General features: G+C 42.5%; 1 long non-coding RNA gene across 2 annotated transcripts in view; it reads left to right on the forward strand.

Moving 5' to 3' along the window:
* The window catches only part of LOC141744946 (uncharacterized), a 65,652-nt gene extending 39,570 nt beyond the window's left edge, over positions 1-26,082 (forward strand). Inside the window, exons 3-5 of one of the 2 annotated variants that reach the window (XR_012587627.1) lie at positions 23,908-23,984; positions 24,069-24,145; positions 26,002-26,082. This is a non-coding gene — a long non-coding RNA (uncharacterized LOC141744946). Of the gene's footprint in view, positions 1-23,907; positions 24,146-26,001 lie in introns of both variants that reach the window. The other variant, XR_012587626.1, reaches the window with a different exon arrangement.
* Positions 26,083-27,222: the final 1,140 nt, after the last annotated feature.

The following is a 27,222-nucleotide window of genomic DNA, read 5'->3' on the forward strand; positions in this document are numbered from 1 at the left end:
TTCATTTTATATTTTTGTTTAGTATTTTTGGTTAACTTGTTTATTAATACAAGGTGGTTAGAGTATTGCATCTCCTCAGTGCTATGTTAGACTAGGACACCAGCAAGCACTTGCTATAAGCGTTGCACATCCTCGTCATGTACTCAATATTAAGTAGGAAAGGTTATAATTCGGTACTACAACTACTCTGTAAGTTAAGCATGTCATGTTTCCATACTGTAGTATTCATGTGAAGGAATGTATTAGCTGTATCAGCTATTGTGTAGCGATGACATGAAATCTAGGGCTTGGCACATCATTATTTGGACGACCCAGGCCCAGTCTCTGAATCACTGAGATGTTAGGTTATATAAAGAACTTGTTCTGTGCAAAGAAAAGACTTTTTTTTTTCTTTTTAGCTGAAATATCATGCTTATATATAGTATAAGTAAGTAGGAAGGATACAGAGGCTTTAGTAACTTTGACTCATATGCAGTGTTTGGTTCAAAGCCTTTTGAACATAATTCCAACCAGGCAATGTGAGGAACAGGGAGGTAATAAAAGAATGGCAGGAGAAAAGCCATATACATACACAAGACAAAATAACTCTCTAAAGAAAGGTGCTTGCTATTTCATCTTTGGATTTTTTTTCCTTTCCTGCCTCCATTTGAACTCAAGTTACATCCAATAATGTTTTAAAGAACTGCCAGCCATTCTGCATTGACTTGGGGGTGGTTTTGGCAGGAACCTTATTGCTTTTCCTTAGCTCAGACAGAAGTGGGTGATTTTCTCCTGTGCTTCTGCTGTTACTGATAAACAATCCAGGATGCTGATCTGTACCTTGGGTGGCTCAATAATCAGGGAATTTGTAAAAACTAATCACTCACCTGAACCTTCAAGCTAAAGATCAGCTATGATTCACCTACAGTCTCCTAATTGCCTCATCATAGGATCAAGACTTTCATCTGTTTTCATCTAGTTAGCATGGAAAACCAATAATGAAGCCTTGAATATACCTATACTTTGTTCAGTAACATCTGACACTTAGCTCTAGGGGAAAAAACAGTCTGAGAATAGGTTCATAATTGTGATACATTCTTATAAAAATAGGTAACCTTAAAAAAATCTTGAAACATGTAGCCTGGCAGGAGACCAATTACATTTGCCCTGTTTCAACTGGGGAGAAGTCTTTTTAAAAGGAGGCAAAAAATAAAATCCTGCAGAGATGGAAAACTATTTATCCAGCCAAAAAGAGGGCAGATATAGAACAGTCATCTAAATCTTCCACACCGTTGTAAAAACTTATCACTTAATTGTTTCTAGTTTAAAAAAAAAAAATCATAGTGAGAAGTTCTTGGGTTAAATGAAAATAAGGACATTTTTGCAAAATAAGAGGTTCACATGAGAATCAGTGCTGTTTCCAACTGCAATACAGAACTCAACCCAAATCCTTTCTAAGCTTTTAAAGAATCATTGTCACTTCCATGTATTGTCTTCTGTTTGTTGTCTAATCTTGTGTAATGTGCAAGTAAATTAATTCACTGCAAGTTTGTGTTTATGCGCCTAAAGTTAGCCTGCTTTATTTGTTGAGGGTAGTTATGATCTGTTCCGCTACTGGCAAGAAGGCAGATTCCTGTGTACTTTTCTCAACGTGCTGGTACATTGGCAAACAAAGAAAACCAAATGATCAGGGTGAAACTGTCAGGGTGTTAACACTTCCACGGGGAGGACCCCTTAGTCTAGTACATAGTTCTTTATTATTGCAAGGATAAGAATCTTGTCCAAACAAAATTTAATTGATGCATCATCCAACCTATGTGAAAACAGTCTGAAGGCAGTCTTGAAATCAAAATTAAGACTGTGGGGTGTATTTTTTACTACTTTTTTTGGTAGAAGAGTTTAGTTTCTTTGGAAAATCCCATCTGCAAAATCTCAAATGAAATCAAAGCCAAACCCATAGTTGCCCTTACCCTGCTTTAAGTAGCAAAACTGGAAAAACTACTCTGAAAACAAATAAGTGTAAAGTCAGAAATGTCATTGTGGCAGGCTGCGTATGAATTGTAGGTGGAAGTCTTCATGTCCCATTTTTGTCTTGGGGCCAGTTGCCTTTGTTGGGCTGCCTGTGCTAGAACAGCTCGCACCCGAGGGACCTGAGGTGCACAAAGAGGAGCTGGGACCATGTGCCATAAGGGAGGCAGAGCTCTGGAGCACCCACAGTGACCCCGGGGTGCATGTGTGACTGCAAATACTGAAGGTGAAAGTCTGTATTCCTGAACAAGTGAAACTTTTCACTGACCTCTAGAAATTTGTTCCTATTTCAGAGGCAGGGAAAAAGTGGGATGGTGGTGGAGGAGCCGGACACCTCAAACATTTTGCATTAAGGAGCAAATACTGGTGGACACCCAGTCCCTACTGCCATGTTAAAAGATTTTGAGGCACCCCTTGGGCATTTCTTAGCAGGACTAGCTTTGGCTGGTGAGGGTAACACAGCGAGCGTAGAATCTGTAAGTTGGGCGTCTCATCTCACACCACCTCTTGCTGCATGCCACTTAACTGTATGCTATTTTCCTTAGGTCTCTCTTATTTTTCTCCCAAGCAGTTCAGAGTTGTCACCATCTTCTAAAAGTTTTCTGCCATCTGAGCTGCTGCTCTCCTTTGATAACTGTACTGTTTATTTGTTCTGTACATCCATTTTTCTTCCTCCGCTTCTGCCCTTTAGCTTCAGTGTCATTTGAGGACTCTAATCTCTTCCGAACCCCTGCAGGCGTGTCTGGAGTTTGGTAGCGCTTTCCTCTTTCATATTCTTAAAATGAAAGTTTAATCACAACAGAGGTTCCCCTCTGAAGGCACCAAACTACAGGAATTGTGCTGTTTGATCAGGTTATAGCTGAGCTGTTGTAGTATTTTTCAGTGACTCTGTGATGAAGTCACTTACCTGATTGAAGGCTATTCTCTCTACAGTCAGATAAAGTATTAAATCACTCTTTTCTACTGAGCTGGAACTAGAACAAGTCATTCAACATGGTGAATGGAAACAGTTGATTCTGATAATTCTTGACCTCCAGAGCTTTGATTTAATGATGTATCATTTGCACATTAAACTTGCATTTCTCCCATCAGCCATTGGATCAATTACTGTGGATTAAAATCACAGAGTTGTTTTATAGACTTGGCGGGATGTTGGTGTAAGAGATTAGGACAGTCTGTAGTAAAATTGCTTATGTGCATGAATAAAAGTCTTCACTTACCCATCTCTGTTCCTACAGGACAGACAACTGGGATAAGTATCTCATTGTAGTTGTTGGCTAATGACCTTGGCTAATGGCCACATACCTCCTCCACATAACTCTGCTGGTAGGAACAAACAGCTAATCTCTTGTCCAGCAGCCAAACATGCAATAGTTGGTCCAGAAAAAGAAATTATATTCTAACCTTTTTTTTTTTTTTTTTTACAACCAAAAAAACCCAAACCAAAAAAAGTCCCACATAGCATAGCTGCTATCTCCTGACTCAGCAGGGATTTGAAATTGGGTGCAAGTTGTCCATAGATGAGGGGAAGGAAGTGGGCTTGTTTTGACGTCCGTTCCTGAGGGGAAGGGGCAAGTTTCTTCAGTTCTCAAAATGTACTGTATAGCTTTGTCTAATCCCCACTAGTTGAAAAAGGAAAACAAATGATCTTTGGAAGTGCTTCGGAGGGAGCCTTAGCAGTGCCTGGATTACTGGTCTTTCTGTGGGCAAAATACGCAATAGAAACTCATTCATTTATACAAGTTGTAGGAAGAATTAATGAAAATTGAATAAACTCCCCAGAAGTCAGTCCTTTTAAGCGCTGGCTTACCTTTGTCTGGTTCAAGAGTCAAGCCCTGAAAACTATGAAGCCTCAAGTCCGTGCTGTTACATCCTGGATGCTTACTGGTATTACTGTGTGTCCATGGAAGACCAGTGGAAGGGGGGTTTGAGCTGGCCTGTGAGGCCAGCTGGAGACCCCAACCTTCTCTTCTGAGAAAGAAATCCCATTCTTTTCATAGACAAGTGTGTGGGAAAGCAACGCTATGGGAGTTATGGAAAGGACACAGAGAAGAGACCTTTTTTCAGGTGTGAGCAAACAAGATACTGTGTTTTAGAAGACAAAGCAAGTGAAAATGATAAAGCAGCATTAAGTCTGGCAGCATTAAGTCCAGCTCCATCACCAACTAGGTTGCATAAGAGCCTGGCAGTCTTTGGCTCCTTAGTGATAGAAAGCCTTCTTTTGCTAGCAGATCTTTGCTAAAATATATGGAACGAGTTTGGTGTATGTTACAGGGTGTATGATGAACAGAACTTAACTGTAGTCAAGGAGATCTGGTAACACACCACTGAAGTATGTGTTCAGAACTCGATTTCTCTGTCTACCCAAAACCACCCTTATTAATTTTTCCTTGGGGATTTCACTAGCAAAGACTTCTTAAGAGCCTAATGAGAAACACTAGGCAGCCTCCACAATGCTGTTGGGAACTTCCCAGCCTCCTGTGAGAATACAGTGAGGGAGGATACAGTGTCGTTTTATGAACAGAGCCACATTTGTGCTCCATTCTCTGAGAGGTCTTTCGTTAAAAAAAGAAACAGCATTTTTTAATTGCGCCCAGGGTCTGCTTTCCATTTCCCCCTTTTCTTTGAGTTGCATTAAGAACTTTTTAAGGCCATTTGCTATTCTCTGTGCTCTCTTCTTGCCTGGGAACCCTTATCTGGAAATTTCTCAGCAGACAAGATATGATACTATTACCTGGAGTACACGTCGTTTTGACTGAAGTTGCTTTGCCATTTTGAAATCGTTCCCTATCGTTAATTGTGGTCCGCATCTACTGAACCTGCTTGGGTTCAGAGATTACCAGTGCTGTCAGTACTCGGCTTTGCTTCAACTCTTTCTTTTTTGCTCTGTTTCAGATGTGTGACTTATTCTAGCATGAGGTTTAGAGTGAGTCCGAGTATACTTTGCTGGCTAGGTTTGAACAAAGCAGGCTGTAACAAAAACATGACAAACTGACTTACCTCTGTGCCCAGACTGCACACAGCAAGGGATACAGCAGACACAGCCCCTGAACTATTAGGGGTTCAGGCCTCAGTTCCTGCCAAGATGCACCTGACAGCGTCTGTGAGGGAGCAAGAGGGGCGTTTTGTCCCTCTAGTGACTCTGGCTCATTCCACTATTTGGGAAGCTTTTAAATCTCCCATAAAATTCCCCTTTGGTTGAGGACACTGAGGAGATGGTCACACCTAGCTAGTTTGTCCCCTTTATTCTGGTATAGCAACAAAAAGAGGCTAGAATGTAAATGTGATTAGGCTTTTTTAGTAGCTTTTACTTATTGGCTTACATGTCACTTTATAAATGCAACTAAACTTGATGTGAAAGGATTCCGGTTACCAATCACTTTCAAAAAAAAAAAAAAAAGCTTTATTGCTGATAAATTCAAACAGATTCAGAAGATACAGCATGTCATTCACCAATCCTGCAATCTTTTATGCTATTATTTTTGCCCCTTTTGCCTTCAGTGCACAAGCAGTCACTGCAGTGATAATGACCTCCCACAATCGTAATCTCTCTCATGACAATGGCAAAGTTCCTGTCAGTCTCCTTTGCAGCACTTTGCCCTTGCATAAGCGCTGTATTTCTCTATGTAGTTGTTCCCAAGTTTCTCGTCTTTGCTTTTGAGAGAGGTAGTTGTTTGTCTCTGAGCAGAAGGTCTCCTTCAGAACCTGCGGGTTCAGCTGAATCCTGTCTCTCTCTGCAAGTTCTTGGAAATTTCTTCCTTGTCAGAGCTCTCTCCGCTTTGCTCTTTGACACAATAATCTCTAAAGTGTAATACTCTCTCACAAGAGTATTCCATGAATTTAAGCCCCAAATGATACGACTGGCATGTGGATCCTCTAAAGCTGTGTGAATGATAAATGCCTTTTCCCCCTATTTGGAATCATGTCAACTGGCTCCATCTTCTTTGCTGATTGACTTTATACGTATGACAGCTGTGCCTCAAATTTTGTGTAGAGAACTGAATAGATTGGTATTTGCAATTAAAAAAACCCAAATAAACCAAAAACAAAACACAAAACCAGTATAATGCAAATGAGAGATGTGGAAACACCTACTGTGACATTTCGCTTCCATTCCAGTGGTCTCAGAGAAGCGGTTTATGGTGAAGTTGTAACTTCTCCAGACACTCTAATGAACTGTATGCACAAACCTCTCTGACTTGGGTTTTCCTGTATCAGGTGGAACCAGACACATGGTACCTAGCTGAGGGACTAAAACTGTGGGGTTACAGGGGCAAGTGCAGCTGGAAGGAGTCTTTCTTGAGACAGCAGATGATGCACAGGTTTTTACACATCCTCTTAGTCAAGACTGCTTGCTTGTTTGCTTTCATCTTCTAGCCAAATTCAGTTATAATAATTATAAATTGCCTACTTAAATCCCTTTTGCTCTTCAATTAGTTGCTGTGTTTTCCTCACACTTATTCGTAAAGCATAACTCTGCGCTTTCTTCAACAGCTGTCACGCTTCAGTGCAGACTAACCTCTTTTGCTTAGTGAGGAGTGTGAGCCCAATTGTTTTGTACGTGCTTTTTATGATCACAATCACTTGCAAACTGCTTTAAGTTCTATGGGGATAAAAGACAATACATAAATCTCTGACTATGATTATTATGACTATGCTAACAAGAGCTGGCTGAGGAACATGAAATTCTGTCTTGCAACAGCCTTTAAGGTTTTGAAATTCCCTGCTGGAACACGATCAAACCTTTCACTGTCTGTGAAGTAGAGCTATTAAAACATCCATTTTCAGATTCCCAAGGTCAGACTTCTTTTTTTTAATTTGGGATCTTTGTGACTTCACTTGAGACCCCAGATACCTACCCTAACTAAAATCAAAATGTCATTAAATAACATTTTATTTAATGAAAAGTGTTTTGTCAAAAATGTTTTGATGGGCTCTAACATTTGTTTCCAGAGTTTCCATTTGGAGGAGAAAATAACGTCATACACTCTTACGCTCTGCTTGGTCAAATGTGAACTTTACTGTATTTCTTTACTTTTAGAGCTTTTGAAACAGATCTCAAATGGAGATGGGATTAGTAAACAGTTAATAAGAGCGTGCATTTTGGGTGCATGCCTTAAAAGACAGTTAGTATTGGGTCAGTCTGAATGTTACTCTCGCTTGACTTTGTGCACTGTTTCCTTTCTTCAGTCACGGAGGTGACGCTTGTCTGTGATATCTTGTCGTGGTTTAACCCCAGCCACCAACTAGAACCACGCAGCCACTTGCTCCCTTGTCACCCTCCCAGTCTGCCCCCCTGAAGAGTTGGGAGAAAGAAGGAAGAGAAAAAAAACTAAAAAACCCTCATGGGTTTGAGATAAAGATGGTTTAAAAGGCAAAGCAAAAGCTGCGCATGCAAGCAAAGCAAAATAAGGAATTCATTCACTGCCTCCCATGGGCAGGCAGTTGTTCAGCCATCTCTGGGAAAGCAGGGCTCTGTCACATGTAATGGTGACTTGGGAAGACAAAATGCCATAACTCCGAATGTCCCTCCCTTCCTTCTTCCCCCAGCTTTATTTGCTGAGCATGACATTATATGGTATGGAATACCCCTTTGGTCAGTTTGGGTCAGCTGTCCCGGCTGTGTCCCCTCCCAACCTCTTGTGCACCCCAGCCTGCTCGCTAGCAGGGAGGCATGAGGAGCAGAAAAGGCCTTGACTGCTGAGCAACAACCCGAAACATCAGTGCACCATCAAAAGTATTTCTCCTCCCAAACCCAAAACATAGCACTATACCAGCTGCTATTAAAAAAGTTAACTTCATCCCAACCGAAACCACGACATAGCTCAGTACTAGACAAAGCAGATCTTTAAAACGCATGGAAAGAACGATCAGATCATGCCAATATGCACGATATGTTGTGTGGAAACAGAATTACTAGGTGATGTCTAGGACAGTGGTGGGTAGACAATGTTGTGTCCTTAAAAATTGAAATTTTCCCTCCACTCCCCCAAAAAGGGGATGTGAGAAAGCTATTGTGAAAGATATCAAAGGCCTTTTAATAACTGTAGCTTTCAAATGTGTCCAGAATGCAAAATGGCTGCGCAAGGTCTGCGGGGCTGCCCGCACATAACTGGGATTGCGGAGCACGGGGTGAGCAGCTCAAGCAACGTGTGTGCGAGGTGTTATGAAGGAAAGAAAATTTCTTAGTAAATAATTTGGCCGCTGTTACACAGGCTTGAATCCAGATTTTGTTCTGCATGTCCTTAAACTTTGCAGGAGGCACTGCCTCCAAATCTTAGTGTTTTAACTGGACAGTTTTTTTCACAAAAGAGCTAACTATCCACACCTCAAACGTGGGCAGGGGAAATGAAATCTGGCTGTGTGCTTGGAGCCCATCCATATTTCTGAATGTAAAGTTCCCATCAGCTTCATGTGTGACTTGGCCACTAATTTTTTTTTTTTTTCTTCATACTCCTAAGCACCATTTTGAAAAATGGAAGTGCTCCTTCTGTCCAGTAGAAGCTGGGCATATTATAGGTGGTCAGTGCTGGAAAGTCTGTTCACAGAAGTAAAAAAGGGACTTTTACCTGTGGCCAAGTTATGATTCTCTTGGTTCTGCTTATATATGATCTTTTTTTTTTTCCCCTATTCTGCCTTCTCTTCAACTTCCTTATGTAAAGAATCCATTGTATTGATGGATGAATCTCAAAAGATTAACTCTTGTGGCTTTGCTTGGTGGATCATCTAAAATTTCAGGTAATTGCCAGCTCATGAGATGCAAAAACATTGAGTAGGGATTATCTGAGTTCAGGCTCTCCTATATCTTGTCTGGACCAGGAATATTTTAAGCATTGCTAATTTTTTCCACTAGCCCATGTTGGAAGCATGGAGGGCAGAGATAACCGTGGAAGTGAGGAGAGGCAATAAACTTTTTGGAATATTGGTAATACAGTGATGTGATAATATTTGGGACACGTCCATGTGGTCTTGTTGTTTGATGTTGAGCATTCCTGTGTGTTTCAAAGCAGAAACTCCATATTTTCCCTGCAAGGCTGGTCTTTGCCTTCTTGAAGCCCTTCTCTCACCAGTCTCTGCTTCAGCTAAAAATCCCCAGGAGTAAGAGCACAAAGAAAGTGACTGGAATGGAAGTGACAGCCTGAATTAACAGAACCAGCCTTCTGAATTGTTTTTTCCCTGTCCTTGTTGTGTTTCTGTCTTTCAACTGTTTCTTTTTCTCCTGCTGTTAGGACACCAAGCCCCACAGCACAGGAACTGGAGTAGGAAGTTGGCTAGAGAGGCACCAATACTCTCATATACCCAAAATTAACAAGAAAGACAAGATGGAGATTTTTCCTTGTAACAGCTGGTTTAAACATTTCTTGTAACTAAGCTTATCGACTGCTCCTCCTCAGACAGGAGTGTTTTGTTTGTTTTAGCTTGATGGCAAAATCCCTTTAAGCCTCCCAGAAGTTTACTCCTGTATTTCAAAGAGCTCTGTGAATACAGAGTGAAGATAAATGTAAATATGCAGAGTGAACTGTCGCCCTAGCGTTACTTACTCATATTGCGCACTCACCTATGATGATTTGGATACTTCTATCTCGGTTCATTTCTGTAGTCTTGGTCTTGCTCTTGTTTTCTTGGTCTTCCTGTTCTTGGTCTGCTGCTCTTGCTATTGACATTTCCCTGTTCCCTGCGGCCATTATTTCAGGTGTTTCTTCAATTCAAGACCCTGTAAATCTTGCTTTTTTTGCTTGATGTTGCTCTCGGTCTCTATAAAAGCTTGAGCCCTCTTAAAAATTTGTTCTAAAAACATACAGTTCCTGTTTAAGGACAAACTGAAGCCTTTCCTGAGAGATTTTGAGCAGGATGGTATCTTGGGTGTAGGTCCTTTGAAGCCCAAGAGAAGGCTGTGCTCGTGTTGCTCTTGGGGCGCTAATGGGGGTGTTGCGTGAAAGGGTTTCCATCTTTCACTAGCTACCTAGCTTCATGAAACATAATGATTTTGTCACCTTGGGCTCTCTTCTGCTCTGTCAGGTGTAGATGTTGCTGACCAGATAGTCAGGCATCTCCGACTAGACTACAGAAATATAAACCATAGTGTCGCTTGATCCCCCATGTCCTGCTGTTCCTTTACACCTCTCTGTTTGCTGACTTCTCTCCAGTTTTGATCCAGGACCTGGCTCCACTAAAGACCTCTTGTGTTTTTGGTATCATTGGCTTATAGGGGGAAAACACTATGAAGGCAAAACGTAATGGCTTTTTGTAAAGCACAAAGCAATTGCATGGTTAGTCCATAAATCTGATAAATGAATAGCATCATATTAAAGCACTACAAAGATTGCCTCTGCTGCCACTAAAAGCTCTGTTAACATGTCACTGCAGGAAGTGACAATGTGCCCATGCAAAATGGGTGATATTTAAAACAGCTCCATTGCATAAGAAGCCAATTCCAGAGCTGCTGCTTTAAGGACTTTAAAGTTCCTAAATTGACCCATAAGCACTTTCCCTGCTTTCTTCATGTAAATGCAGTGACCGGAATAGAGGCATGTTGACATTGCTTTGAGACCTCTTCCTACACTTTCCTAATGTCTTGTGTAAACCCTTTGCATTTAGTTCCCCTGAAGTGCACAGAAATGCTTAAGCTACTTTGTGGGAGGCTGAGCCAGAAAATAGGCGGTTGTCTTGCACCATCCCTGTGGTCTTTTCATCACGCAGCTGGCCTGACAAGGCTTTTAGCTTCCATGCCACATGGAAGCTGTGTAGCCCACAACCAGATTTTTCACCTTTCCCACAGTTGTATACGGGTTTTGTACCTTCTGGAAAACCAACTTGTCTGTCCTTCACTGTCCTGATGAAGATGAGATAGTGGCAGATTCATAAGGAGGACGTGGGGCCGTATCCAGGCTCAGCATGTCCAAAGCAGCTGTAAACTGTGGTCTGTGTTGTACCAGCATGGTCTTGAGCCAGTATGCAGAAACGTATGAATCTCAAACCATCTTCCTCGCTGCTGGTGTTCCTAGATGCATAGTTGGAACCCGCACTGGAAGTGTGGTAAAAATATAGCCAGTGGGACTAGAAACATGAGTGAATGTAACCCAGTTGGCTCGTAGGATTTGCAGATTGACTCCCCCTGGGTTAACCACTCATCAGCTAGAAATCAAGTGAACGCCGTTCCCTGAAATGCACTGTGAAAACAGTAACAAAAAAGAAAAATATATTAAACCAATCATTATAACAAGGAAAATAAACATGCAAATAAGTCATCACAGATCGAAAAGCAGTCAGCTACAAGGACATGCTTTTGTTGTTTTTTTTTTTATAGATCCCACTGGGCTACGAGCAGAAATTAAAAAGAAAAAAATGTAACTGATGTTGAAATGAAATTTCAGCTTTCAACAGAATGTGATTAGAATATTTGTTTATCCACCCACCTCAAACACTCTTCTTCTCTTGGGGATACAAATATTGCAATCATAAGAACAATTTTAATTTACGTGGGAAATGCATCTTTATTTTTCCATACTTATAACTTCCTGAAGGGGGATGAGACCCCGTGCTAGCAAGTACCTTTATGGGAAGCTTCACTTTATAGATTTGGGGGACAAAACACTCCAGTGTGAACTACAGGAAATTAAATACACTTCTACTACCAGCAGCGGTGTCACAGCCATGTGGTAAATTCTTATTGGTGTGTTCGTGTGTACGATTGAAATCTTTGGAGTTGCTCATGCAAATGAAATGAGTGGTATTCTCTCAGTCTCCAACAGCTATGATGTTCTGCTCTAGAGTTGTCTGAGTCTGGGGTGTTGATTCTGACCCGTTTTTTTTCAGTGAAGCTTTTCAGAACACTGGTTTCTCGGGGAGCATCAGTGCTGTTCTCCAATTGTGGGACTGGGTGAGGATGCGTGATGACAGACCTGCTCTCCATGTCCGCTTCCATGTGTGTAAATTCAGGGACCGAGTGACTCTGGAAGAGAGAACTGAAGCGAGGAGCACCCCTTTCTGCAGGGACTGTCCCAGCGTTCGGCAGCACCAGGCTTCATGTGATGGCTGTAGCCCAGAGCTGGTGGCCTAGTGGGATGTCACTGCAGGATGGCTGGCTTAATAGCTAAAAATTGAAGTCTTAGATTTTTCACAGTTCTTTAAGTCTGCCATAACATTAAATTACATTTTCCTGACTTATTTCCAATATATCGTTTCTTTTGAGTACCTGAAATGCGTTGCTATGTTGTTTAGATTCTGAAGTATTTATCAATATTTACTTGGACTCATGTATACGTATATTGCAAGAGTTTTATTTGCAGGTCTGTTTCTTCCCTTCAGGCCTGGTAGAAACCATCAAAATGTTCCTATTTTCTTGGAGGAAAGGTTTTGATCAACCCTGACACTTGCGTGTATCTTACCAGAGGTTGGTCTCTGCTTGTTCTCCAAAATCTACCCTACTTCTGGATAGCAAAAGCCAGCGGTTATGTTTCTCCAGTAGAAGATCAGCTTCATGCAGAGCTGACGTTAGTTAATATTGGGCCACTTGGATGACCACAGAAATACTCCCTTGTTTTAAAAATTGTTTGTTTCAATTGGAGGCGTTTGTACACAGGGCAGGATGGTCGTGTTCGCAAAGGGGTTCTTGTTTTGAATCCCCTCATTCCACAGGTACCACCCCGCTTGCCTTTTGTATTTACAGCTGAAGGTTTTTTCTTGAAATGCAGTTGCAAAACTATTTGTGTAAATTCTGATCCAGTTCATAAAGAAATTGAAGAAGAGTCTCCTCAGTATCGATGCTTTTTGCACTTAACTGCTAGAAAGTAAAAGAAAAACCTTTAAGATCTGTGTTTCAGGGCAAAGACAGTTCTCCAAATGACCAATAGCAGGAATTTATGCAATGATGTTTTACTTCCGTTAGACCCAAATCCGTAGTACCCATTTCTGCTTGAAAACACTACAATCGTATTAGTAAATACTGTATCATAGTGTGTTTGTGAGCACTAGGCTTAATATCAAAGAAATCTATATTAAATACACTTCTTGACACTTCCAAGGTATTGGAAATATCATGTTTCATCTCGAGGTTTAGGTTCACAGCATATATAGGTGTAAGCTTTGGTAGAGTGTCTGCTTACTGTACACGTCTGCATTTTGATTGCAAAGACGAGGAATATCGGCCTGAGCAGGGTCTGGTCTTTGTCACTTGGTTTAAAGAAAAGCAGAGCTCTCTGGCGATGATGCCCAATTCTTTTCTCACACCTTGCTTTGGTTAATTATTTTGAGAATTCTGGGTTTACCAAACTCTGACAAACTGTTAGCAGGTGTGGACCATGTCAGAGACCACGTTTAACAAAGCAAAGATTGTCTTTTTATATTCAATGTGGATTTGATGTTCTCATATCAGCAGTGCCCAATTTAATATAATAATTTTGCTGGTAACAGGAGCATGAGTTTTTAACTTTTCCAGCTTTTTTACAGGCTTTGGAAAAGACATACTTTCAACTGGTGGTGGGGATTCTGTTATTAAATCTTCCTGTTCTTTAGTGACCTTCTGCACCACAAGTTCCTTCTGTGAGGATGGAACTGGATTTCCTGATGTTACTGAGTGACATCTAAGAGCCTCTCTCTTGGTTGAGAACAAACAGTGACATCATGGGAAACCGGCAGTATCAGGAGGATGGAAATTTTCCAGATGTGTTAGACTTCCTTTTGGTAACTGGAGTCTGGTGAGTTTAGCAGCCAAACCTGCAAGCCTTCAAGCTGAAACGTGGATTATCTCCGTACTGTGTGGCACGCACGAATAGCTGTGTGCCTTGGAGCTCCCCCAGAAGTTATGGGCTCGGTGCAGAAGTTATTGAATAAGCATTGATGGTGTGTTGCTGTGGGGGCAGGAGGCTAAATTGCTAGGTGCTTGGTTTGTCCTAGTTTAGAGGTGACAGCAGGGAGATATAGAAACAGATTTCCAGACTGTAGAAGGCTGCTGAAAAAGGAGGGGAATAAATAGTGGGCAGAGTGAGATATGATGGGCTTAAACTGCAGTGGGCGGTGGGTGATTTAGGTTTGATGTCTGGAAACCTTTTGGGTGTCTGAGATAGCAAAGCACTGGGTCCCTACTGCATCCTCTCCAAATCTGACCTTGTGCCATCTGAGGCAAACAGGCTAATTGCAGCCCTTTAAGGGTTACTTCAGGCTCTATTTTGGATCGTTCTAGTCTTGCAAGCCGCATGTCTATAGATTGTCATCAGCTATTACTGTGTACATGAAAGCATTATGCTGTTCCCTGCTCAAGAACAAGCTTGTGCTTTCTCTGTAAAGTTCATGAATTTAATTCTGTTCTTTCCTGTTGATATTGGCAAGTATCTATCAGAAAGAGCACCCTGTGTGTTTTCATTGTGGCCATCTGTCCTGGTATTAACAAAATGATTGCATAATCGAAACAACAGAATCCTTTGAGAGGGGAGGAAAAAGAAAGATACACACAAGTCATGTGGCTGACATGCACCACAGTGATCCAAATAAACGTGGAAGCAGAAATAATAATAATGTATTAGATTTCTCGGAGGAAAAATGCTCAATCTTCTAAGGAACAATTAAAAATACAATATGCAATAAAAGCACCCAACTGTAATACAAATGTGTGCCTCAGGCTCCAGAGTGCTTATAAAACGAAGTCATCTTGGTGCATTTTAAAACTGAGAAATGGAATTAAAATGCCATTCTTAACAAGGAGAGGAGACATTCTTTTGTTATTTAAATGACTTTCACATCTCTCCCCTCTGTGGGGAGAGCAGGGGCCACTCCTGCTCTGCACAGTGAGGTGAGGATGGCTCGCAGTTCCTCCTTCTTGTCATTTCTGCAGCATGGCAGAAGCAGCATCCGTAGGTGCCGATGTTAAGTGGTCTCTACTTACAGTGCCACAGATGGGAAATTTGGTTTATTTGTTGTAATTACTGAGCTGATGAGTCATATGAGTTGCCTGAAAGACGGCGAAGTTGTAACATGACACAGAGTCTCAGCTAGCACTGAATCTAATCGATCTGTTGGGAAAAGACAAAGCAACCTGCAAGTAAAAATACAGCTGCTCAGGAAAAACTAGTGTGAAGTAAAAAATTGCAGCTATCCTCTGTCCTGTTATGACAAAAAATAGTAACTTCATGTTGCTTTACTTTCTCACCTGAGCATAATTTGTACAAGACAGTATCATAATTTCTGAGATTGTCCTAGAATTTGGGGTGGGGTTCAACTGTGAGCGGCTTTGTGATACCCCTGGAACTAAAATAGATCTGTAAGTCTAAATGGGACAAGCACACGTGGCGCTGGTGTTCGTAATGTGTTTTTCTTGGGGAGAAAGAGACAGATTGTCATGTTTTTAGCAGTGAAAAATGCAAAAAGTGCAGTTTTGTTCTAGAAGAATCCCTTGACAACAACTCGGTGAGTTCGTGTCTGTTATCCCTTCTTTAGAGTAAGAGCCAAGTTTGCCTTGACTCAGGCAACAAATGGGCCAAGAAAAAATTTGTCTTGAAGTAGGATGATTTCGCACTGACTAATGTTTTCACATGCAAAATTATGATCTTTTACTGCTTAAAAGTGGAATTTTGATGATAGTACTGATTCTTTTGATCAACTTCAGAGGTGATAAATTTTTCAAAAACATTAATATTACAAGAACTTTTATAGGGAATGTATAATTTTCTTCACCTCTTTTTACTAGCTCTGTTTAAGCTTTTATCCTATAATTAATTATTTTAATGCCAAAATATTTAGTTATAGTGATATTTATAACAAAGATAATTTATTATCTTTGGTAGCAAGTGTTTTTTTCAAATTGTTTGTCCAATTCTGTTTCTTTTAACTTGATAGTTAAGTTGATAGCATGGGAGAAGATCAGCCTATTGTCAAAGGCAGAGGCAGAGAAAGGGCAGTTTCTGATAACTGCCTTCTTTGATGTTCACATTCCATGTTCGAAGAAGAGCGCACAAAGACTATACCTTTGTGCTTTCAGTAATTTACAATAACCAACATAAGGTTCAGTATGCTGGCAAGCAAAATGTAATTTATTTTATTCTCTCAGAGAAAGACTTTCAATGTATGATGTGTTATGGTTACTGGATAAGAGGATCAGTGGTTGGTGTGATTTATATATACTCTCACTAACATTTTGCCATTTTTTTCCCGTATATGGGAACTGTGAGGATAAAGAGGGAAGATTTGAAAACTAAAGAATATACTTTTGATCTCCGGGGAAACGTGCTTTCAGATAAAAGACTCTTTGCTGCCCCTTTACCAACACAAGTAAGGCTGGCAAAAATGACTCCTCCCAGAGAAGATGGATGGATCCAATGGTAGCAAACACTTCATCTTGAGATGATATGTTGTGCTAACTTTGGTTCCCTGTGAAACAGCAGGATAATGTGCTTTTTACTTTCCTTTTTAGTTAGAGCTGGTGCTTGAGGCAAAATTCAGCTCTTGCTGTGAGCATAGCCTTGGTGCAAGGGGCCCGACAAGAAGCCAACGGCCCCCACGCTGCTGCAAGATTGGTATGGGAGGGAGTGGGCAGGACAAGCTCTGTGGGATGATGACTAGTCTGGCCATTTGCTAGCTTCTCTTCAAGGTATTCTGCAAAGGCTTGGCAGGAGGAATGCACAACGCCAGTAAGGACAGGGACAGGAACACAGTGTTCTGCATGAGACCTCTCCACTCTGGCTGAAAGATGGTTAGCCCAAACCAGCTTTTTGCGAGACTCGAGGTTCTTTACTACACTGCTGTTATTGTTGTAATGATGAGAATAATCCCAGTGGTAAGGAGCCTTTGTGGAAAAATAGAAGAGCTTGGCTCCTTCATATTTTTGGCCATAAAATCAAGGCAAAATTTCAACAGGCAGTTGAATCGCAGCTAAAATTTTTCCACTGGGAGTTGTTCCAATGGAGCGCATACAATGGTTTGCAACCAGATAGATTGTCTCTCAAGTTTGTCCAGCTTGAACTTGGATAACTCAGGAGAACAAAAAGACAGTCACAATGAGCTGTTAATGCTACGCAAGTTTTGTTCTCTGAAATTGTGGAAGTCCTTGTGCAAACAAAATGTAAGTACAGTTGAATTGAATTCAATAAGGATGAGCTTGTAGTAGGGGTTGTGCCTGGAGTAGGACTCCATAGTTCTACGCAGCACGCTTTATTAACAACCTAGAGAGCACAGCCAAGCCTTTTGACTTAATGAAGGTCTGATGCCACAGAAGGGCAGCGTATGCCAGCGCAGTGAGGAACATTGCTCAGAGCAATGCTTCTATGAAGACTTGCTCTTCCCGTCTCTCCCTTCCCTGTGCTTCATAGTAACTAGGGGCAGAAATGTATATTATGTTATTGTGAAGGAAATTAAACCAGGCTCTGACTTGGGGGAAATCTTGCAGAGGAGCCAAAAGGACTGTCTTGATTTTGCTTATGTTTACGGATTCAAGAGCCTCTCTGAGGACAAGGGCAGATCGGGGGAGGATAGTGGGAAACTTGTACGGTTCTGTTCCTTGTCCTGAGCATGGCAGTGGGTTGTGCTTGACACAAATCCAGAGGTTGCTCAGAGCAAAGGAGGCTTGCAGAGTGTCATGCCTCAGAAATGGGAACACCACTCTGCCCTCTCATCTCCCCACAGCCGGCATAGGATCAAAGCTTGCCCTTAAAAGCAGGGCTGTAATATGGCTCTCGTTGCTGACATTCTTGCTTTTGCTATTTCATTCTGGCATTCATTCTCTTGGCCTGAGGGGCCAAGAGGTTCAATCTGTATTTTAATAGCCTTGATTTTTTCCTCTCATTGAAGTAAGCTTGGAAATGGGCTTCTTTTCTGCATCCTCTTATAAGTGCAGACTCATGGGGTGGTTCTTTTTCATATTGTGTCAATTGTATTTTCTCCTGCATTGGTTATCAGGACTGAAGTTTTGGCTTTATTCGCACAGCATGTATTTGTCGTTGGTTTTCAGTAACATAAATACATGGTAACAAGGATGAGGTCCTTTGATATCAAGAAGGAGGTGATAACTTACATTAATGATTTCATCTTTAGTAGACTGGGGGTGAGTCTTTAGCAGAGTAGATGAATAAATGAACCTGTGCATTCAAAATCTCCTCAACTTCCTTCCTTAAGCTTTTGGGGCCCGGTTTAGCATATGCTGAAGTGATGGTGATCTGTCAGCTTGATTCAGAACCCAAGAATCACCTGTCCTCAGCACCCAAAAAGAGATGCTGGTCACATTCAGTTGCTGACCTTGTCAGCTGTCTCAGAAGTTAACTGTGAGCTTGGGAGTGATGTATTTCTCCCCACCCTTAAAAGCCAAATGGCTACAAGACAACTTTAATATTTTTTTATTACATTTCTGAATGTGGATAAAAGCCTAAAACTTTGACCTCAATGTACATGAGAGAATTGAAATTATAAAGCCATAACGCAATACCCCCAAGCATTTAATTTCATAATTTTTACCTGGTTGTTTGTCTTTTGGGGGAAGTGGAATTGACGTGGGACATTTTTCAGTATTTGAGGTGGACAACGGTGTATTTTACAGATGTGTGGAGTAACAACCTGGTTCCCTTTACAGGTCTTTGTTAGCACTGAAATGGTTGGTGTGGACTCTTATTATAGAAGCAGAACTGGACAGTTGTTCATGTGTTATTGCTTCAAGCTCTTTGGCAGCTCAGGTAGATGTTACTGCATAGGTTATATTTGACTTGTATTCTGAAGGTTACCTTCACATCCTATGAGCACCAAAGACCTTTCCTCCTCTGCATTTGTTGTATAAAAGGCTTAAAAAAAACCCACTCAGGAATTTCAAAGTTGAAGTGAGTTCATTTCCCCCCATCCCCCGAAGGAATCTTCTTACAAAGAAACTGATACTAATATATAACTAATCTAGAATCTTACTGAACAAAACCAGGTAGCATACCAAAATAATCTTGGGGTTTTGTAGTCAGAGACCTGTCAATAATCAAAAAATTATGGTCTAATGACCTCACATTCCTTCCTTTGACATTCCACGGAACAACAGAAACATTAAACTCCATCTACAAACTTAACGATAGCCTTTCAACTTCAGATCCAGCATGCTGTTTCTCTTTTCTGGTACTCACGTTTTAAGGTAGTAAGTGCTCTTTTAACATCAATAGAGAGCAAGAGGAAGGGAGGGGCAAGCTCTTGCCTGGCAAGAGTACGCTGCTGCGTGGAGTTCTGTGATTTTTGGGCTGTTTGCTCTTGTGAGCGAGTAGATCAGCTTTGCTGATGGACTGAGGATCGCACAAGTTGATATCTGTGTGGATCTTGGCCAAGCCACTTGGAAACAATTGCTATTTGAACACCCTGGAGTTGAATCTTTGCATCCAGATGACAGGTGTTAAAAGAGCTATTTGGGTTTGCTGTTACAGTTGTACTTACAGACTCCATTAGCACAGGTGAAATCAGTCCTAAGGACTCACTTGTGCTACTACAGACTTGTTTGTTCTGAGGCAAAATGAGCACCAGAAAAAAATGTCTTGCCACCGTGACTTAATCTGTACTCTGGGGTTTTTTTTAGTGATATAGCTCTGCATCAGGGCAAAACAATACCTGTAAGGGACATCAGTAGTCTAGGAAAAATATCACAGCCTGCAGAAGAGAAGCATATGAATTTATAGGAGTGAAAGAAGTTTCTCCCACACATTGATGAGGCCTGGTCATGTGCAGAGGTGCTGGTTATTGACTGCTTTAATTTGGAATCGGAAGCTGTCTGTTCTGAATGTCAATACAAGAACTGGTTGAACATTCCCACAAATATGCTTCTGAGAGGAAATGACATGGGTGATGTGTATTGAAAACAAAACATGGAGCATCTTTGGAAATGTTTACAGGTTTATGTAAAGGGAAACAAAATACATCAGGAAGTATCTTAGCTCTTCCCTGCCCTTTTCTACTTGTTAAAGGAGAGGAATAATAATAGTAATGACAGGAAAATCTGAAGTGCAGATATTAAAAGTAATAAGCACTCTTTAAAATGCCTGGAGGATTCTTCAGTCGGCTCTACTGAGTGTTTTCCTGGGTGAGCCTTTTCTGAGGTGACCAGAGCCGAGTCCCTGTTGTGCAGACTCCGACCATCATTACTGGTTGTCCTAATCATTGCTTCAAATAGCAGCCAGCCAACGCCCTGCCCAGAATTTCTCCCTGAGTTATCACAGGTTAAGAACCCAATGGGAAGCAATTAGGTGTTTAAAAATGGCATCAATATGGAGTTAGAGAATCACCCCCCATTTAAATTGCCTCCTGTCTATTCAGTTCTTCACCAGTTGGGGGAACAAACAACACATTTTACGCTGAACACCGAGTGATTGAGTGTGGCTGAAAGCATGACCTCTCCGCTATCCATTTTTCAAAAGCTGTCTTTCCTTTCCCTGATGTCATTTGCGTTGCTATGGAGTTTCGCAGTGCTCCACTTGGAGGCTGTTCATACAGTTACTCACACATGCGCTTAAATGATTTAATGAAATGTATACAAATTTTTATTGAGATGATCTCTGATTTATTGATTGTCTACGCTGTGCTGGGTAAGACGTAAACATTGGGGAAGACTTGGTCTCTGTCCCTGGAGAGTTATAATCAGCTTTAGCAGAACAAATCAGACCAAAATGTAACCTGCAAGAGCTCTGGCTTAAGAAACCCAACACAATAAAAGATGAAGATTCAATAGAACTTGAGCGATGGAAAATGGAACATGTACTTCAGCCAGTGTCAGTATGCACCAGTGTAGCTTTCATTTCTGTGTCAGTTATGAGAAGAGGGAAGATCAGTATTCCCTGCCCCGGCTGCTCTGCAGGTGCTTGGGTCACGTCGCTTTGGTTTAACAAGCTACCAAAAACACTGCAGTAAGTTGCCTGTGAACATTTTTGTGGTTCACAGCAACTACAAGCCTATTTAAGCCACAGTAAAAGATGCTAAAGCTATTGTCTCCAGTTTCTTTTGCTGCAAGAAAAAGCATGCTCACAGGCAGCTACTAGGTCTCAGCTGGTACCCAGTGGTTTCTGATTTATGAATCTGAACTTTGGCCTTCATCTATAGTTCTGTTGGGATCAGTCTCTGCTTAAGAGATTTGCCAGCATAGCTATGCCAACAAAACAGTCCTTATGTAGACTCATCTTTTACTGTAGGAAAAGTGCATTTGCTAATAAAGTTTAGCAGATCTGTTGAGTGAAATAAGCCAGACCAGCAAAAGGACTTTGAATTTCTGTACTCTTGGGCTTTGTCTGCCAAAGAAATGTCAGTTATATTTAATTAGTTTACCTATACCAGCAAGGGCTCATACTGGAGAGCTGGCTTTATTTTTCCTGTAGATTCTTGCAATTGTTCCACTTGGCATTGAACCTGTGAATGGAAAATGGTGAAGATGGGGACATTCACAGAGTGTGCACCGCAGTCCTGCGCTTCAGCAAATTAAGCATCCTTCTGTACTGATTTCTTTACCTGCAAGTAACTCCATTGATTTCAAGGGGGTTTCTTACATGAAGAAATCTTCATCAGATTCAAACCTAAAACTGGGCTACCGTAGTGAGCTCAGGGTTCAGGTTTGGCTACGTTTAAGTCAAATACCCTTCACGTGGAAGGTATGCTGTGGTATAATGTGATTTTGTCCATTATATATGCCGATGACAGGTTTGGGTGCTTAGTCAAAACCTTGTAAAAAATTATTCATGATGATATAGATCTGCGAGCTTAAATTATAGATCTTTAGGCCATTAAATATTACATATAACTTACTGGGTAGATCAGCACTGTGTTCTGTGATCTCTAACTTCAACGCTTTCTGTAGCACCTATTATGGCTCATTAAGCCTGTGACAAACGCTGAGGATCTCTTTCTCAGATTTATTATTGTTCTGATCCTGATTCCCTTGCCTTCGTTACTAGCCTGAGTGCTGCAGAATCTCTCAAAGATGTTGCAAATGTGAGGAAGGTCTGACAGATAACTTGCCTGGAGCACACAATGGATTGTAAGGCAAGACTGCCTGCTTAGGTATAGCTCCAGTCAGCTTGCCATGAGGATGGAGCAGCATATCAAAGCCTTTTCAGAAATCTTTGTCATATTCTTGTTCTACAGAGGTCACACATCTTATACAGTGAGGTGAAGCCTGCTTTTGCTCATACCCGGGTGGCTTGCCCACCTTCACAAGAAGCCGGATTGTAAAGTCAGCATGAGTTTAGAAAAGCGAGAGCTGAGCACGCCTAAGGAAACACCAGTGTGGCAACCTGGGGTGTACTAAACCTTCCAAAAGCACCCTTGAAGTTTTCTAGTGTCACTAGTAAGCGCAGGTAAGGCTATGAATACTCTCTGTTGCCTGCCTGCTGCGATGTTGTGCTGTATTTACTCTGGGCTCATGTTTTGCCTGTGTTTTCGGATCTCTTCGATGAGGTGCTGTTAACATATTTACTGCTCAGAAGTAGTTTAGAAAAGCTTGTCACAGATTCTGGCTCCAAATGCTGTGGTGCAGGGTCAGGTGGAAGAGGTGGCTAATGCCTGGCATCACACTCTGCTCTGCCTTTAGCTCTGGTGATGCTGAATATTGTCATTCCTGCCATGGTGAATTATGGTTTATGTGTTTAAAATATAAATACAGAGAGATATTTATGACTGAGCAACAATGTTAAGTATAGACTTGCAAATTTAATAGACCAAGATGGTGCACTTGTAATAGGGCCGGCTTACTTAATTCCAGGTTAATGATAGCAGTTTAAAGCTAACTCAAAAGATGTGGCAACAGGAGTCTGAAAAGAATACATATCCATGCACTCTGCTTTTCCCTGCATTTGCAAATGTGCTTATGCTCTGACATTAGTTTCAGACCAGGGAAAACAGAACTGGAGAAGGGAAAGTAGTTGTCTAACGTGGACTCCCAGTGGTACCATGGGGCAGGTAGATGGCTGGCTGCTGAATGTACAGTGGACAGGGAGAGTTTGTGCCACCTACTTTCGTTAATATTATTGCATATTCCATGCTGTCTGTCTGAAATGTAACTGAGCAATAGGAACTTGTGGAACTGTTGAGATATCCTCGGAACAGACCTTTTGTGATGTTTCTGACACATCCCACTTCTAGTTGGTCTGGGAGTTGTGTGAGTATAGTCTCTTCCTCTTTCATGGATTCAACCATACTGCTCGGAAGGAGCCCACATGAAGCTGGGTGAGTGGGAAGGGTGCAGAGGAAACATGCTTGGCTCGTGTGGATTTCCACTGTCTATTTGAGAAATATCCTTTCAAAAGCAACCAAAGATGGACCCAGATCCTTAAATCTGATCCCCATCCTGGCTTCAGACTACCTGCAGCTGGTTTGGGCTCTTGCAAATCTCACCTAAATGCAACAGTAGCACAGTCCTTCTGGCTGCTTCAGCCATCCCTCAGAAATATAAATGCTAGTGCTTAGCAAGAGCTCCACAGAGTATTCCTGCTTCGCTAGCCATGCAGCTCACACATAGAGAGGGAACAGCAGCATTTATTTTGCAAAAAAGCAAGGTATTCTTTCCACTCTATAAGTCCATTTCCTACATATCTCTATACATGCATAGAAATCAGAAGTAATTCCATAAAAGAGAGTGTTTAATCCCCCTGTTTTCACGTCCTGTTGCGGGCTGGATACCCATGAATGTTGGTGGGAGGTTGATGCAGGTTATGTAGACGCTGGACTTTGATGCAGATGGAAAGGACCATTTTGCCCTTGGTGGCATGAGATGATAATGCTAGACATCTTTTTCAAAGAGGTGATTTGTCATTATGGCAGGGCTGGTCAGTCTTGAGCTAGCTGTGGTTCCATTCTCTACTGATCAAATACTTCTCTGGGTAAATAAGCAGAAGAACATTCCCTCCATGGGGAAAATGTTACTGGGGAATTCACTAACTAAACTTTTAATAACTTTCCCTGGTTTTTTTTGTCTAGAGTCTTCAAAATCAGGACCTGGAAAAGCTCCACCTGCTGATGTAGCGCCTTGGACAGAGAATCTTTGTGATATCAAAGTAACTCCAAATAAAATCAGAATAACTCTGCCACTCTTCTTTTAGTTGAAATGGGCTGGAGTGATTTGTGCCTGCTCATTCCAGGCTGAGTAGTGCTACATGAGAGTGAAGGGTAAAAACCACTCACTAGGTGGAAGGCTGGAGATTTGCACTGGGCTTAGGTAAGCATCATTTGCCCCATCAAAAATATTTAATTTTAGCTAAATCATGCTGATTTGATGCTGTGGGCAAGCAAGGTTTGGGTTTTTTTCATGATTTGAAGTGCTGTGAGGCCAGAGGCCATTGTTGAAGTGAAGTCTTTGATATAGAACTAATAAAATGTTCATTAAAAGATTTGGTGACTCTGGCAACTGAACAATAAAATATAGGCGCGCTTTTTTTTTTGTCAGTATGCTGAAAATTGCCTCGCACGACCTGCTATATTGGTCCACAGAGGCAATGAAGGCTGTAGTCCTCTCATTAACTCTCTTTTGCTCTCTTTTTTTTTTTTTTTTTTCATTTATGTTTTAAATTAAGTAGTGGTCTGGCTTTTGGGCAGCTGAAATGAAGGATTCCCCATGCTGGTGAAATAAAAAGTCCTTTCATAGTCATAGCATAAAAGGGAAAGGCTGAGAAAAAACAGGTCACAGCTAGGGATGCACAGCTCCTGGAACTCCCACCCCTCAAAGCGACACACTGAGCTTCCCAGCTGAGCAGTGTAATGTGTGGAGCTCTGTTTGTCATTTTGTTTGATGTCCTCTTTATTTCCTGTTTGTTAAGTGATCTGAAAGTAAAACAACCAGCCGACCAACCAAGGAAAAAAAAAAATCCTTTCAGAATTATAAACGGGGCCCAGCTGTGTAAGCTGGACTGCACAGACGCTGACTGAGATTGCCAAAAGGGCCCATGTGTCTCTTGTCCTTTGCTCTGCAGGCGCTCAGCCCTTGCAGAGTGATTGCTCTCTTCTTCCTCTGAATGTCTGCCCCCTTTTGAAAGCATCTCTTTGCAATCAAATTCATTAACTCCTGACCACGGTCTCTTTTCACATCAGTGTCTATCAGAACTAATGCTACTGGGGATAAGAGAGGGTAAGCGAGGGTAGTGGAAGCACAGATGGGAACGTCACATCAGCCATCCATGCAAGTGTAATATCAGTGGTCAAAGGAAAAAGACGCACAGGAAAGATTTCCCACAGCACCTTTTGATATTAGTACAGGAGTATAGATGACCTGCAAGGACATGCCCTGACTGTAGTCATGGTATGTCTTGCAGACAGCTATGTTACAGCCATAATAAATTGCACAGACTATGTCAGTAGTGACCTGTGAGTGATGCAACAAAAAGAAAAATCCTTCCTCACCTTGCCTGCTGCTACAGGAATACAGGGCGCGCAAGGTGTTGTCTTGAATGTATTTGCTTTGCTTGGGAGGAGAGAAAAAGGTAGGAAGAGAAACTCAAACATGAGGAAGCTGTGTGCACTGCTGCAGCCAATATAAAAGTTAGACTACATAAAATCAGGTCTCTGCACACAATGGGTAGGTAAATAACCATGCACCTCAACGTTAAAGTAAAGATGATAATACTTGATTGCAAATAAAACCTATTACTGTCTGAACCCTGAGTGTATTGACAAAGCCTTCATTCTTTTCAATAGACTCAGTAGTACTGGGTGAAGAGGGGAAAAAACCCAAAACCTCTCTGTCCATTTTAACATTTTTTTTTAAAGAAGGCAGCAGGAAAAAAAATCAGTGAATTGATCTTTCTCAGCATAACCTTCTGAAGGGTAGCATGGGTAAGGAAAAAATGTTTTTCTTTCTAAAAGAAAAATGTCACCCTCTCACCTACCATTCATAATCTCCTAAGTACTTGATTGCTATGTCTATAGATAGAGCGTTTGAAAACACAGAACCATTTCCAGACTGTTACTGATCTCTTCAGTGACTTCCGTAAAGTCACTTCAGTTTTTGCTTCATCTCTGCTATCTGCAGATTTTCTGCCAGAAAAACTATTTAAGAGCTATTTCTGCATTTACTTGCAGATGCTGTTCCACACAGCAGACGGCACTTTCCCTTCCTGATGTCCTGCTTGGCAGAGGCAGAGCTGGCAGGACGAAGCTCAGGTATGTGTATTCCCCACAGGTAGGTGGGGAATCCTTCTTGGTGGTGGGACACTTGGTCACCGAGGGCCCAGCTGCTGGTGCTGCTCCTGGGCTGGCAGACTCACAGAGGAAAGCATGGAGAAGCCTGGAGGGACCCTTGAGCCCCTTGGATGCTTTGCATGGAGGGAGAAGGGAAGGAGGCGAGCTCAGAGCAGGCTCTGCAGGCTGTTTACGGGAAAGGAGAGGGAGCTGAAGGCAACCACTGCCGTAGCCAGGTGGGTGAGATGCCAGCCAGGGGCAATACTGACTTGTGCCAACTCTCTGCTAGGTCCAGCCAAGGGGGAACCTGCCCTTTCTGAGGGACGTGATGCAGGCGCTAACATGGATGCCAACACCTCTCCTCCTGTGCCTGGCTTCCCTCTGCCTCTGTGAGGCCTGGCCTCCCACTGGGGCCGGGCAGGCAGGGTGCTCTGCCGGGCTCAGGGCTGCTGGGGTGGTAGCCTCTGTGGTGGCAGGGCCGGAGAGCAGCAGCACATCGCCCGGCCTGGCTGAGGCTGGTGCAGGTGGCTCAGGCAAGGACCCTACATCCACCATCTTTTGGACACTGGCTGCTGTTGTGTGTCGTAGCCGCGAGGGCTGGCATCAGGCTTGTGCTGCGCCCGCACTGTGGGCCCGGCCCGCAGGTAGGCCCCACGGCTGCCCCGCTGTCCCCACGCCCGGGCCCGGCCCGCAGTTAGGCCCCACGCTTCCCGCCCTCCGCGCTGCGCCATTAGCGTGGCCGCTGCGGTCGCCACGGCAACAGCGCGTCCCGCCGGCGCGGTTGCCTGGTGACGGCGCCGTCGCCGTGGCGGCCGGGCGGGTCCGTGGGGCCGTCGGCGGCGGGGGGCGCTGTGGCTGGTTCTCGTGAGGAGGGCGGTGAGCGGCCCCTCGCCTCGCCCCTGCGGGACGCGCGTGTGCGCGCTCCTCCCGTGACGCGTTTATTTCCAGCCCCTTCTCACGCCCGGGGCCGCATTCGCAGCCATGTGAAGGACTGAGTGTGGCAAACCAGCACTTTCAGGACAAAAACCGCTTCACTGAAAAAGCCTGAGTGGCAGCGGGATGGGAGCGGGCTGCGGTGTGGGTCTGAGCACCCAGCAGGCCCAGCTGCAGCCAGGCCTGGGA

Source organism: Larus michahellis, chromosome 6 (assembly GCF_964199755.1).
Source record: "Larus michahellis chromosome 6, bLarMic1.1, whole genome shotgun sequence".
NCBI classification, from domain to species: domain Eukaryota; kingdom Metazoa; phylum Chordata; class Aves; order Charadriiformes; family Laridae; genus Larus; species Larus michahellis.